This window comes from Pseudophryne corroboree, chromosome 9 (assembly GCF_028390025.1).
Source record: "Pseudophryne corroboree isolate aPseCor3 chromosome 9, aPseCor3.hap2, whole genome shotgun sequence".
Classification (NCBI taxonomy): Eukaryota; Metazoa; Chordata; class Amphibia; order Anura; family Myobatrachidae; genus Pseudophryne; species Pseudophryne corroboree.
Genome location: NC_086452.1, coordinates 74393533 through 74406396, shown reverse-complemented (window position 1 = coordinate 74406396; position 12864 = coordinate 74393533). Strand labels below are relative to the sequence as shown.

The window sequence follows — 12864 nt, the reverse complement described above, 5'->3', positions numbered from 1 at the left end:
ACACATAATAATGTGCGGCATATGTGTAAGGGAAATTATGTGTATAAGGGCATTAATAAGGGTTGGCATAATGTGTAAGGTGCACTATGTTTATAAGGACATTAATAATGTGTGTCATATGTGTAAGGAGAATTACTGTGTGGTATTATGTGTATAAATGCATTACCAATGTGTGGCATTATGTGTCTAAGGTGCTCTACTGTGTGGCGTAACACATAGAAAGGGCACTACTGTGTGGTGTAATGTGAATAAAGAGCAATATGGTATGGTGTAATGTGAATAAGGAGCAATATGGTGTGGTGTAATGAGAATAAAGAGCAATATGGTGTGGTATAATGTAAATAAGGAGCAATTCAGTATGATGATATGTGAATGAGGGGCACTACTGTGAGAAGTAACGTATATAAGGTAAATTGGTACTACTATGTGATGTAATGTGAATAAGGGACACTATTGTATGATAAATTGTGAATAAAGTTGCACTACTGTGAGGCATAAGTTGAATTGGGGGTACTATTGTGTGGCCATGCCCCTTGCCAGCAAAAACACATACCTTTTTGGGATGTGCGCCGAATGTGCACACTGTTCTTATTTAAATTACAGGGGGTAGGAAAACAAAAAAAAGGACTGCTATGGTGCTAGGAGGCACCAGCCAAAATCTTGCCTAGGGCATCATATTGGTTAGGGCCGGCTCTGTATATACAGTATATATACACAGCTTTAAATAATCAGATTATACTTAAAAACAATGAACAATAAAAACTACGGTGCAGTGTCTGCAACTGGGATACTCATCTTAATGTGTAAAATAAGATTTTAAACCTACCAGTAAATCTTTTTCTCCTAGTCCGTAGAGGATGCTGGGGACTCCGTTAGGACCGTGGGGATAGACGGGCTCCGCAGGAGACATGGGCACTAAAAAGAACTTTAGATATGGGTGTGCACTGGCTCCTCCCTCTATGCCCCTCCTCCAGACCTCAGTTAGAGAAACTGTGCCCAGAGGAGACGGACAGTACGAGGAAAGGATTTTTGTTAATCTAAGGGCAAGATTCATACCAGCCCACACCATCCACACCGTATAACATGGAATATACGAACCAGTTAACAGCATGAAACCAAACAGCATCAGTCCGAGACTGATCAAAACTGTAACATAACCCTTAAGTAAGCAAAAACTATATACAAGTCTTGCAGATGTAGTCCGCACTGGGATGGGCGCCCAGCATCCTCTACGGACTAGGAGAAAAAGATTTACCGGTAGGTTTAAAATCTTATTTTCTCTTACGTCCTAGAGGATGCTGGGGACTCCGTAAGGACCACGGGGATTATACCAAAGCTCCAAAACGGGCGGGAGAGTGCGGATGACTCTGCAGCACCGATTGAGCAAACATGAGGTCCTCATCAGCCAGGGTATCAAACTTGTAGAACTTCGCAAAGGTGTTTGAACCCGACCAAGTAGCAGCTCGGCACAGCTGTAAAGCCGAGACACCTCAGGCAGCCGCCCAAGAAGAACCCACCTTCCTAGTGGAATGGGCCTTTACAGAATTTGGTAACGGCAATCCAGCCGTAGAATGAGCCTGCTGAATCGTGTTACAGATCCAGCGAGCAATAGTCTGTTTCGAAGCAGGAGCGCCAACCTTGTCAGCTGCATACAGGACAAACAGTGCTTCTGTTTTCCTAACCCGGGCCGTTCTGGCCACATAAATTTTCAATGCCCTGAACACATCAAGGGACTCGGAATCTTCCAAGTCCCGTGTAGCCACAGGTACCACAATAGGTTGATTCATATGAAAAGAAGAAACCACCTTGGGCAAAAATTGAGGACGAGTCCGCAACTCTGCTCTATCCACATGGAAAATCAGATAGGGGCTTTTGTGAGATAAAGCCGCCAACTCCGACACTCGCCTTGCCGATGCCAAGGCCAACAACATGACCACTTTCCAAGTGAGATATTTAAATTCCACCGTTTTAAGTGGTTCAAACCAGTGAGACTTAAGGAACCGCAACACCACGTTGAGGTCCCAGGGTGCCACTGGAGGTACAAAAGGAGGCTGGATATGCAGCACTCCCTTCACAAAAGTCTGGACTTCTGGGAGAGAAGCCAATTCCTTCTGAAAGAAAATGGATAGGGCCGAAATCTGAACCTTAACGGAGCCTAATTTTAGGCCCAAATTCATTCCCGTTTGTAGGAAGTGAAGGAAACGGCCCAAATGAAATTCTTCCGGAGGAGCATTCCTGGACTCACACCAAGATACGTACTTTCTCCATATACGGTGATAATGTTTAGCTGTCACGTCTTTCCTAGCCTTTATCAGAGTAGGAATGACCTCATCTGGAATGCCCTTTTCCGCTAGGATCCGGCGTTCAACCGTCATGCCGTCAAACGTAGCCGCGGTAAGTCTTGGAACAGACAGGGCCCCTGCTGTAACAGGTGCTCTCTGAGAGGAAGAGGCCACAGATCTTCTGTGAGCATTTCCTGCAGATCCGGATACCAGGCCCTTCGCGGCCTAACTGGAACAATGAGAATTGCCTGTAGTCCTCTTCGTCTTATGATTCTCAATATCTTTGAGGTGAGCGGAAGAGGAGGGAACACATAGACCAACTGAAACACCCATTGTGTCACCAGGGCGTCCACCACCACTGCCAGAGGGTCCCTCGACCTGGCGCAATACTTCGGTAGTTTCTTGTTGAGGCGTGACGCCATCATGTCTATCTGGGGCAGTCCCCACCGACTTGCAATCTCTGCGAAGACTTCCTGATGAAGTCCCCACTCTCCTGGATGTAGATCGTGTCTGCTGAGGAAGTCTGCTTCCCAGTTGTCCACTCCCGGAATGAAGACTGCTGTCAGGGCGCTTACATGATTTTCCGCCCAGCTAAGAATCCTGGTGGCTTCCGCCATTGCCACTCTGCTCTTTGTTCCGCCTTGGTGGTTTACATGCGCCACTGCGGTGATGTTGTCTGACTGGATCAGAACCAGTAGGTCGCGAAGCAAATTTTCCGCTTGTCGAAGGGCGTTGTATATGGCCCTCAACTCCAGTATGTTGATGTGAAGACAAGCCTCCTGGCTTGACCAGAGACCCTGGAAGTTTCTTCCCTGTATGACTGCACCCCAACCTCGAAGGCTCGCTTCCGTGGTTACCAGAACCCAGTCCTGAATGCCGAACCTGCGACCCTCCAGAAGGTGAGCACTTTGCAGCCACCACAGGAGAGATACCCTGGCCCTGGGGGACAGGGTGATTATCTGATGAATCTGTAGATGTGACCCGGACCACTTGTCCAGAAGGTCCCACTGAAAAGTTCTCGCATGGAACCTGCCGAATGGAATGGCCTCGTAAGTCGCCACCATGTTTCCCAGAACTTGAGTGCAGCGATGCACCGACACCCTCGTTGGCTTCAATAGTTCCCTGACCAAAGACATGAGTTCTTGGGCCTTTTCCATCGGAAGATAAACCCTTTTCTGGTCTGTATCCAGAATCATGCCTAAGAAGGACAAACGAGTCGTTAGAATCAACTGTGACTTCGGGATATTGAGAATCCAGCCTTGCTGTTGCAACACCCTCAGGGAGAGTGACACGCTGTCCAGCAACTGTTCTCTCGATCTCGCTTTTATTAGGAGATCGTCCAAATATGGGATAATTGTGACACCCTGCTTGCGCAGGAGCACCATAATTTCCGCCATTACCTTGGTGAAAATCCTCGGGGCCGTGGAAAGCCCAAACGGCAACGTCTGAAATTGGTAATGACAATCCTGTACAGCAAACCTCAGGAACGCCTGATGAGGCGGATATATGGGGACATGAAGGTACGCATCCTTTATGTCCAGGGACACCATATAATCCCCCCCTTCCAGGCTGACGATGACCGCTCTTAGCGACTCCCTCTTGAACTTGAACCTTTTTAAGTATAGGTTTAAGGATTTTAAATTCAAAATGGGCCTGACCGATCCGTCCGGTTTCGGGACTACAAACAGGGTTGAGTAATACCCCATCCCCTGCTGCAGCAGGGGGACTTTGACCACCACTTGTTGAAGACACAATTTTTGAATAGCTTTTAACACTATCTCCCTCTCTGGGGGAGAAGCCGGCAGGGCCGATTTGAAAAACCGGCGAGGAGGCACCTCTTCGAATTCCAGCTTGTAACCCTGGGAAACAATTTCTATTGCCCAGGGTTCCACCTGTGATTGAACCCAGATGTGGCTGAAAAGTCGAAGACGTGCCCCCCACTGGGGCGGACTCCCTCAGCGGAGCCCCAGCGTCATGCGGTGGATTTTGTAGAGGCCAGGGAGGACTTCTGCTCCTGGGAACTAGCTGTGGCTGGCAGCTTTTTCCCCTTGCCCTTACTTCTGGCAAGAAAGGAAGATCCCCGCACTCTCTTGGCTTTATGCGAACGAAAGGACTGCATCTGATAATGTGGCGTTTTCTTAGGCTGTGAGGAAACATAAGGCAAAAAAGTTGATTTACCTGCCGTAGCCGTGGAAACTAGGTCCGTGAGACCTTCCCCAAATAATTCCTCACCCTTGTAAGGTAAAACCTCCATATGCCTCTTCGAGTCGGCATCGCCCGTCCATTGTCGGGTCCATAGGGCTCGCCTAGCCAAAATCGCCATAGCGTTGGCCCTGGACCCCAGTAGGCCAATGTCTCTCTGAGCATCTCACATATATAGGACAGCATCTGTAATATGACCCAGGGTCAATAAAATGGTTTCCTTATCCAGCGAATCTATATCAGCAGATAAGGTATCTGTCCATGCCGCTACCGCGCTACAAACCCAAGCCGACGCTATCGCCGGTCTGAGTAAAGTACCAGTATGTGTGTAAATAGACTTCAAGGTAGTCTCCTGCCTGCGATCAGCAGGATCCTTGAGGGATGCCGTATCTTGAGATGGCAGCTCTACCTTTTTGGATAAGCGTGTCAACGCTTTGTCCACCCTTGGGGAGAATTCCCACCGTATCCTGTCCTTAGTCGGGAAAGGATACGCCATAAGAATCCTTTTGGGAATCTGCAGTTTTTTATCTGGAGATTCCCAAGCCTTTTCAAATAATTCGTTCAGCTCATGAGATGGGGGAAAGGTTACCTCAGGTTTCTTTTCTTTAAACATGTGGACCCTCGTGCCAGGGACAGAGGGTTCATCCGTGATATGTAACACCTCTTTTATAGCAATAATCATATAATGAACACTTTTAGCCAATTTTGGCTGCAACTTTGCATCATCGTAGTCGACACTGGAATCAGAATCCGTGTTGGTATCCGTGTCTACTATTTGGGATAGTGGGCGCTTTTGAGACCCAGGAGGTCCCTGTGACATAGTAAAAGGCAGGGCTAAACTCCCTGTACCTTCCCTGGACTCAGCTTTGTCCAATCTTTTGTGCAATAAATTCACATTTGCATTTAAAACATTCCACATATCCAACCAGTCAGGTGTCGGCATTGCCGACGGAGACACCACATTCATTTGCTCCACCTCCTCCCTAGAAGAGCTTTCCGCTTCAGACATGCCGACACACGCGTACCGACACACCACACACTCAGGGAATTCTCTATCTGGAGACAGTTCCCCCACAAGGCCCTTTGGAGAGACAGAGAGAGAGAGTATGCCAGCACACACCCAGCGCCAATGACCCAGGGAAACAAATTACCCAGATAGCGCTTTTTATAATTATATCTATAACACTGCGCCAAATTATGTGCCCCCCCCCCCCTCTTTCAAACCCTCTGTCACCGTGTTCAGCAGGGGTGAGTCCGGGAAGCCAGCTTCTCAGCGTGTGCTGTGGAGAAAATGGCGCTGGTGAGTGCTGAGGATCAAGCCCCGCCCCCTCAGCGGCGGGCTTCGGTCCCGCTCAATAGATTTGAAAAACTGGCGGGGGTTCTCATATATACCGAGCAAAGCCCATATATATCTTAATATGCCAGAGAAGAGGTTTAATTGCTGCCCAGGGCGCCCCCCTGCGCCCTGCACCCTTACAGTGCCTGCCGTGTGTGTGTTGTGTGGGAGCAATGGCGCGCAGCGTTACCACTGCACGTTACCTCAGTGAAGATCCGAAGTCTTCTGACGCCTTTGAAGTCTTCTTTCTTCATATACTCACCCGGCATCTATCTTCCGGCTCTGTGAGGAGGACGGCGGCGCGGCTCCGGGACGAACTGCAAGGAGAGACCTGCGTTCCAACTCCCTCTGGAGCTAATGGTGTCCAGTAGCCTAAGAAGCAGAGCCTAGCAGTTAAGTAGGTCTGCTTCTCTCTCCTCAGTCCCACGATGCAGGGAGCCTGTTGCCAGCAGGCTCCCTGAAAATAAAAAAACTAACAAAATACTTTCTTTCAGGGAAACTCAGGAGAGCTCCCTGTAATGCACCCAGTCTCCTCTGGGCACAGTATCAAACTGAGGTCTGGAGGAGGGGCATAGAGGGAGGAGCCAGTGCACACCCATATCTAAAGTTCTTTTTAGTGCCCATGTCTCCTGCGGAGCCCGTCTATCCCCATGGTCCATACGGAGTCCCCAGCATCCTCTAGGACTTAAGAGAAATATAAGTTATTTATCTATTACGGCTGAGGAACTAGCCTTGTGTCCTTATTTATTTAAATAAAAAATAATATATGGATCCTAATAAAGCTATATCACGTCTCTCAGAAAAATGTTGTTACTATTTTATCATAAATGTTGTTATAAAAAGTTGTTCATGCCCACTGTTTCGTTAAGTCCTCTTGGGCTGAGTGTGTCAAGCAATAGGATCCACCTAGATTCTAGCTGTAGCAAGCGCTTGGACTCCTCTATTACTAGAAGTATTAAGTCCATGGAGCACTTGTTTAATACAGATACCCATCGCTTACAAAATGGGATGCTGTATCTCCCTTTCGTCGGCATGTTGTGGATTCTGAATCCCTGAAGGATTTGTTTTGCCCGATAATAGACAACGTCCTTCCATGAAACAGGAAATCAACCTCGCGTTTTTTCAACTTGAACAAAATCTCTGTATAACTCATCGTTGGTAATTTCACTCCCAATGCTGAAGGCTGGGTCACTGTAGAGAATGTTTTCTGCTTCTGCATCAGAAAAGCTTAGTGTATCAAAATGATCACACTGTAAAAAGTAGGCTGCTGTGTCTTCCGCTTCATTAATGCTATGGGCCATCTTACTGCAGTGTGAATCCGTACAGCCAAATGCAGACACTGCTCCGTGTATTACCTAAAAGTGTCCAGTGCTTGTAGCAAAATTGCTGGTGCAAAAACGTGCCAAGAGTATATAAAGTGCCAAGTGTGTGAATAAAGTGCTGGAAATGTCCTGAACTTTGGTTAAAATGCCAACTATGGGTGCCTTGACTCCCGGGACACGTATGCCGTGATGTGTGTCCGCAGGTCACTATACACAAAACTGGGTCGGGCACTCCCCGGATGTCGGCTGTACGTTGAAGGTGCTCTGGTGGTGCTTTTCTGACAGCTTGATGCAATCTGTCTATATAAAAGGGTCTTGAAAGGCGGCACTCACGAGACTGATGCTGAGGTGAACAACGGTGCAATTTAATCCATCTGTCAATGTTTTGGGGCTTCAGGACAACAACAAAGTGCAAGTGCAAATACAACAAATTTATACCTGTTCTAGCGACACCTCCAGCCGTACCTGACGCGCCGCCGCTCGGTTCCCGGGTCCCTCACTTCTGGCTCGGCTTGCAGTCACCTGACCGGATGTTCGATCCTCCAGGCCAGTCAGCGGGAGCACCGAGACTGTCACCTAGGTAACCGCTGTACACAAGATAAACAAAATACAGCGGTGGTCAAAATTCTCAATATTATAAAACTTAAACACAATCTGTCACAGTGAACACAGTGCATAAGACATGTCATCGAATAGATGCATGAGTATTGTGAATATTGTAAACATGTTTGATATATATATATATATATATATATAGCTTTAAATAATCAGATTATACTTAAAAACAATGAACAATAAAAAAAACTATGGTGCAGTGTATGTAACTGGGACACTGGGAAAAACAACTGGTTATAGTATACACAACAGAATGATATACATAGAAATATAACAGTTTGGGCCTAATTCTGAGTCAGCCGCAATGTGGATGACACACGCAGCCGAGCAATTTTATTCGACAGCGCATGTTTCCTAGTCGCACTGCGCATGTGTCCAGAGTTTGTGCGCAAAGAGTTGCAGTTGTGATTGAGCTGCACGGTCTCAGACACGACAGGAAAATGTAATGGTTGTTCCTGGCAGTGAGTGGGAGATGGTAAAGCAGAAGCACAGAGATTGTACATCTTATGGGGGTGTTGCTAACTCAGTGATTGCAAACTCAGAATCGCTGACATTGGAGGCCATTCCCTGACGCACAATCTGCACCCAGCATAGGGCTGGTGTAAGTTTCCATCATGCAACCGATGGTGGCATATAAAGACGCACCAAGCAGTATTCCAGCGTCTGAAGTGGGTGCCTCAGTCCTCACACATGCTGAACACGCTTGTACAAGTCACAGAAGCAGATGACAGACACTGCAGCGTCCAATCAGGCCCTAGAAGTGCAGACTAACAAAACGATTCATCTGTATGATCAGCATATGGGTCAGTTACTTATAGGCACCGCATACAACTGCTCCATGACGGACAGACAGGCCTGTCACAGCACACTGTTCTGGTATATCTGCACAAGCCCACACTGCAATGTTATGCCCCCCCCCCCCCCCCCCCTAGTGGACAGAAGTATGAATGGGAAGTCTGTGAGAACATTCTATAGGATAAGTGTGAGATTCCCACAATGGCCAGTATTTACTAAGAATCCGAGTTTGTCCGATTTGTGTTTTTTTTTCTAAGTCCCAATCCGGGAATTCACTAAGCACAAATCTCGGCAGTGTTTGGACTATTCGTAATGGTTTGAATGACAACGTTCACAAATACGAATGAATAGACCATCGGTCAAACGCGGCTGTTATTACATAGAATACGGGAATTCACTATTCATTCGTATTTGGGTGTTAGTCTCTGAGTGCTCAAATGCGGTCGTATTTTTTTGCGATTCGTTAAAAAAAGCGGCAAAAAAATAGACCTGCTTTTTTCAGTCGTGTTTACATGTGTTGCAAATAAAAAATCACTCACACCTGAATTAGGATGCCTATAAAAGGATGTTAGGCCCATTTCAATACACCTACACTCAGAAATGGCAGCAGGACTGTGGGCCAGTGATCTTTTGTGTGCTGTGGGATTCCTCAGACTCAGACATCAGCCTGTAAGTAACCAGGGCCAAGAAACTGAACATGGTCAGCAGGTTGTACAGGTTCTGCGGAGGCTGCGCAGGCCTCGTTTTTTTAGGGGGCGTTTAAACTTGAACGCATTGTCCGATGATAAGGTCATACAGATGTTCCGTCTAAATCGTAACAACATTTTCCGTCTGTATGACCTTGTGAAACTGGGCCTAGACCCTGAGACAGCACGCTCTCGCTCTGTCTCAGGCCTGCACAAACTCCTGGCTGTGCTGCACTTTCTGGCTACTGGCAGCTTTCAGGCTGTGTCTGGGGATGTCATAGGAATCTCACAGCCCTCATTTTCCAGAATCTTAACACAGGTGATGTATGCCTAACTACCTCTTCTATTTTGTGTTTGTTTTAATTTCTCGGTGGCCAGTTCTGTCCTAAAATCTCATGTTTATTGTTCTTTAAAATATACACACAGGTGTTGGCTGTTTTGCAGCCCCACATCGAGGCCTCAATCTGCTTCCCTACCCAGGAGTCTCAGTGGCATGCCGTCAGGGTAGATTTCTATGAGCTGGCTGGCATGCCCAATGTGCTTGGAGCCATAGATTGCACACACATTCAGCTGAGACCACCTAGGGGCAGGCAGCACATATATACAAACCGCCATTTCGAACACTCCACAAATGTGCAGGTGGTTTGTGATGCAAATCTCAAAATAATGAGTGTTGTTGCTGGTTACCCTGGGGGCTGCCATGACTCCTTCATCCTCAGTCAGTCATCCCTCTTTGATAAGTTTGAGGACGGACAAATGCCAGATGGATGGCTGCTGGGTATGTAATTTGATATGTGTAGGCCTGCGTATACTTTGTCCAAATACAGGTGCAGATGTATTAACCTGTAGAAGGTATAAGGAAGTGAGAAACCAGTGATCTGTGCAAGGTGATAAAGGCACCAGCCAATCAGCTCCAATATGTAAATGAACATTTAGGAACAGATTGTCTGCTGCCTTTATTACCTTGCACATATCACTGGTTTTTCACTTCCTTATGCCTTCTACAGGTTAATACATCTGCCCCACAGTGTGTTACTTATGTGTTGCTGTATCTTAACATGAATCACGTTACTACAGGTTGAGTATCCCTTATCCAAAATGCTTGGGACCAGAGGTATTTTGGATATCGGATTTTTCCGTATTTTGGAATAATTGCATACCATAATGAGATATCATGGTGATGGGACCTAAATCTAAGCACAGAATGTATTTATGTTTCATATACACCTTATACACACAGCCTGAAGGTTATTTTAGCCAATATTTTTTCTAACTTTGTACATTAAACAAAGTGTGTGTACATTCACACAATTAATTTATGTTTCATATACACCTTATACACACAGCCTGAAGGTCATTTAATACAATATTTTTAATAACTTTGTGTATTAAACAAAGTTTGTGTACATTGAGCCATCAAAAAACAAAGGTTTCACTATCTCACTCTCACGCAAAAAAGTCTGTATTTCGGAATATTCCGTATTTCGGAATATTTGGATATGGGATACTCAACCTGTATATCTGTCTTTTAGGTGATGGAGGATATGGCTGTTTCTCTTGGCTTCTAACTCCATTGTCCCGACCTGATACCCCTGCTGAACACAATTACAATCATGCACATAAGTCCACGCGGAATGTGATAGAAAGATGTTTTGGTGTGCTGAAATCTAGGTTTCGGTGTCTGGATAAGTCTGGTGGCCTTTTGTTGTATAGTCCCTCCAAGGTGACTCACATTGTGTTTTGCTGCTGCTTTCTTCATAACATGTGTTTGCAACAACATCTGCCACATGTTGAGGAGGAGGAGGAAGAAAGCAGCCAGCAAGCAGAGGAATTAGAGACATCTGGTGATACTTGGAGTACAGATGTAGGGAGGCAGGTTAGGCAAGAGATCATCAATCGCTATTTCTAAGGTAAGCTTGGTTTGCTTATTTCATTTATGTGTAATCATAAATAGATGTTTTGCCTTTTTTTCCCCAAAACCATTACTCAGAATGTGTCTGTCTCCTTGACACATACAAACATACCCTCGCTTTATGAAAAACAAATGTTGCATGTGTATTGTGTGTATTTTTATTCTCAAAACAACAGATTATGAGTGGCATGCATTAAGTCTGGATAAGTGATCGTAAACTTGCAGTGCTAATTTCTTACAAGCCCACATAATCCATTTAGTATTTCACTTTATCATTGTGTGTAACGTCCTAATGCACAGGTTCACAAACTCGGCCCTCAGGACCACACACAGTGCATGTTTTTCACGTAACCCAGTGGAAGCACAGGTGTATGAATTACTCACAGACATATGTTAAAAGGTTCACAGGTGGAGCTAATTATGTCACTTGTGATTCTGTGAGGAGACCTGCAAAACATGCACTGTGTGGGTTCCTGAGGGCTGAGTTTGAGAACCTGTGTTCCCAAAAAACACTCCTCAACATATAATATGTTAGCCTTGAGGAATGCACCATCATAGTTAAGACACACAAACTTACTGTAATCAGGAATAATTTTTTTCCTAATGTTTGATGCTGTAAACTTGATGATGTGTAAGTAAATACACAGTTTGCCACACATATACATTATTATACACATTCTTTGATTTTTGTTGTAAAAGTACATATTTGTTTGTTTCAGCATCATGTGTAAAAACATTCTTACTAATTTTTAACACACACAAACATGTCCCAACAATACTGAAATTCATTTTGACAATGTTTTTAAAACAAAACAAAGCCAACATATTACAAGCTTTTTACGCAACTCAATTGTGTTCTTCTTGTAATGTTGTATAGAGAAGAAAGCTAAAATATGTATCAATAACATTGTAATTTTGATTGTCTGCAGGAAAAGAGAATGATTGGAATCTAGAAAGAGTAATGATTAGAAAAAAATCAAGTGGTCAGTTTACTTCCTGCTAAAGACATTCTGCCTGGCTGGCAATTATTGTGTCTGCAGGAAAAGAGAATGATTGGAATCTAGAAAGAGTAATGATTATAAAAAAATCAAGTGGTCAGTTTACTTCCTGCTAAAGTCATTCTGCCTGGCTGGCAATTATTGTGTCTGCAGGAAAAGAGAATGATTGGAATCTAGAAAGAGTAATGATTAGAAAAAAATCAAGTGGTCAGTTTACTTCCTGCTAACATGTATGTGTGGCTCCATCAACATTTCCCTCCTCCAATACAAAAAGAAATGGTAAAGAATAAATGTGCGTACAAATTTTATGTTTGTTTGTACCACTTATAATTAATGATGTTGAAAAAAGTGTCAAGGAGCTAAGTGTTATATATTTTTAGCCAAAAATACACTTACTATTTTGAGTTACTTATCACAAATGTCTAACTTGTATTTTTTTCACGTTTTTTTTTGGTGGCTGCTTGTCCTGCCCTTTGACTTTAGCAGTGTCATGTTGTCGTGCTCTGGTGGAGCGTCTTGGTGGTGATGAGACTGGCGTGATATTTGGAGTAGTCGTACCAGAACTGCTGCTTGTTTGCTGTTGGTGCATGCATCTGAGTGTTTCATTCAGGTTAGTGAGAGTGGCATTGAGTTCACGTGTAGCAGCATTTTGATTGTCTACTATTCAGAATAAACTTTCATTAATCTTTTGATTGTTTTGAAAAATGCTCATATAA

The 12864-nt window shown here is 44.9% G+C and overlaps 1 long non-coding RNA gene across 3 annotated transcripts in view; it reads right to left on the bottom strand.

Moving 5' to 3' along the window:
• LOC134957544 (uncharacterized) overlaps nucleotides 1–12864 on the bottom strand; it is a 221689-nt gene that overhangs the window by 14829 nt on the left and 193996 nt on the right. For 2 of the 3 annotated variants that reach the window (XR_010186654.1, XR_010186655.1), the window contains exon 3: nucleotides 7581–7729. This is a non-coding gene — a long non-coding RNA (uncharacterized LOC134957544). The remainder of the gene's footprint in view (nucleotides 1–7580; nucleotides 7730–12864) is intronic. The other variant, XR_010186656.1, reaches the window with a different exon arrangement.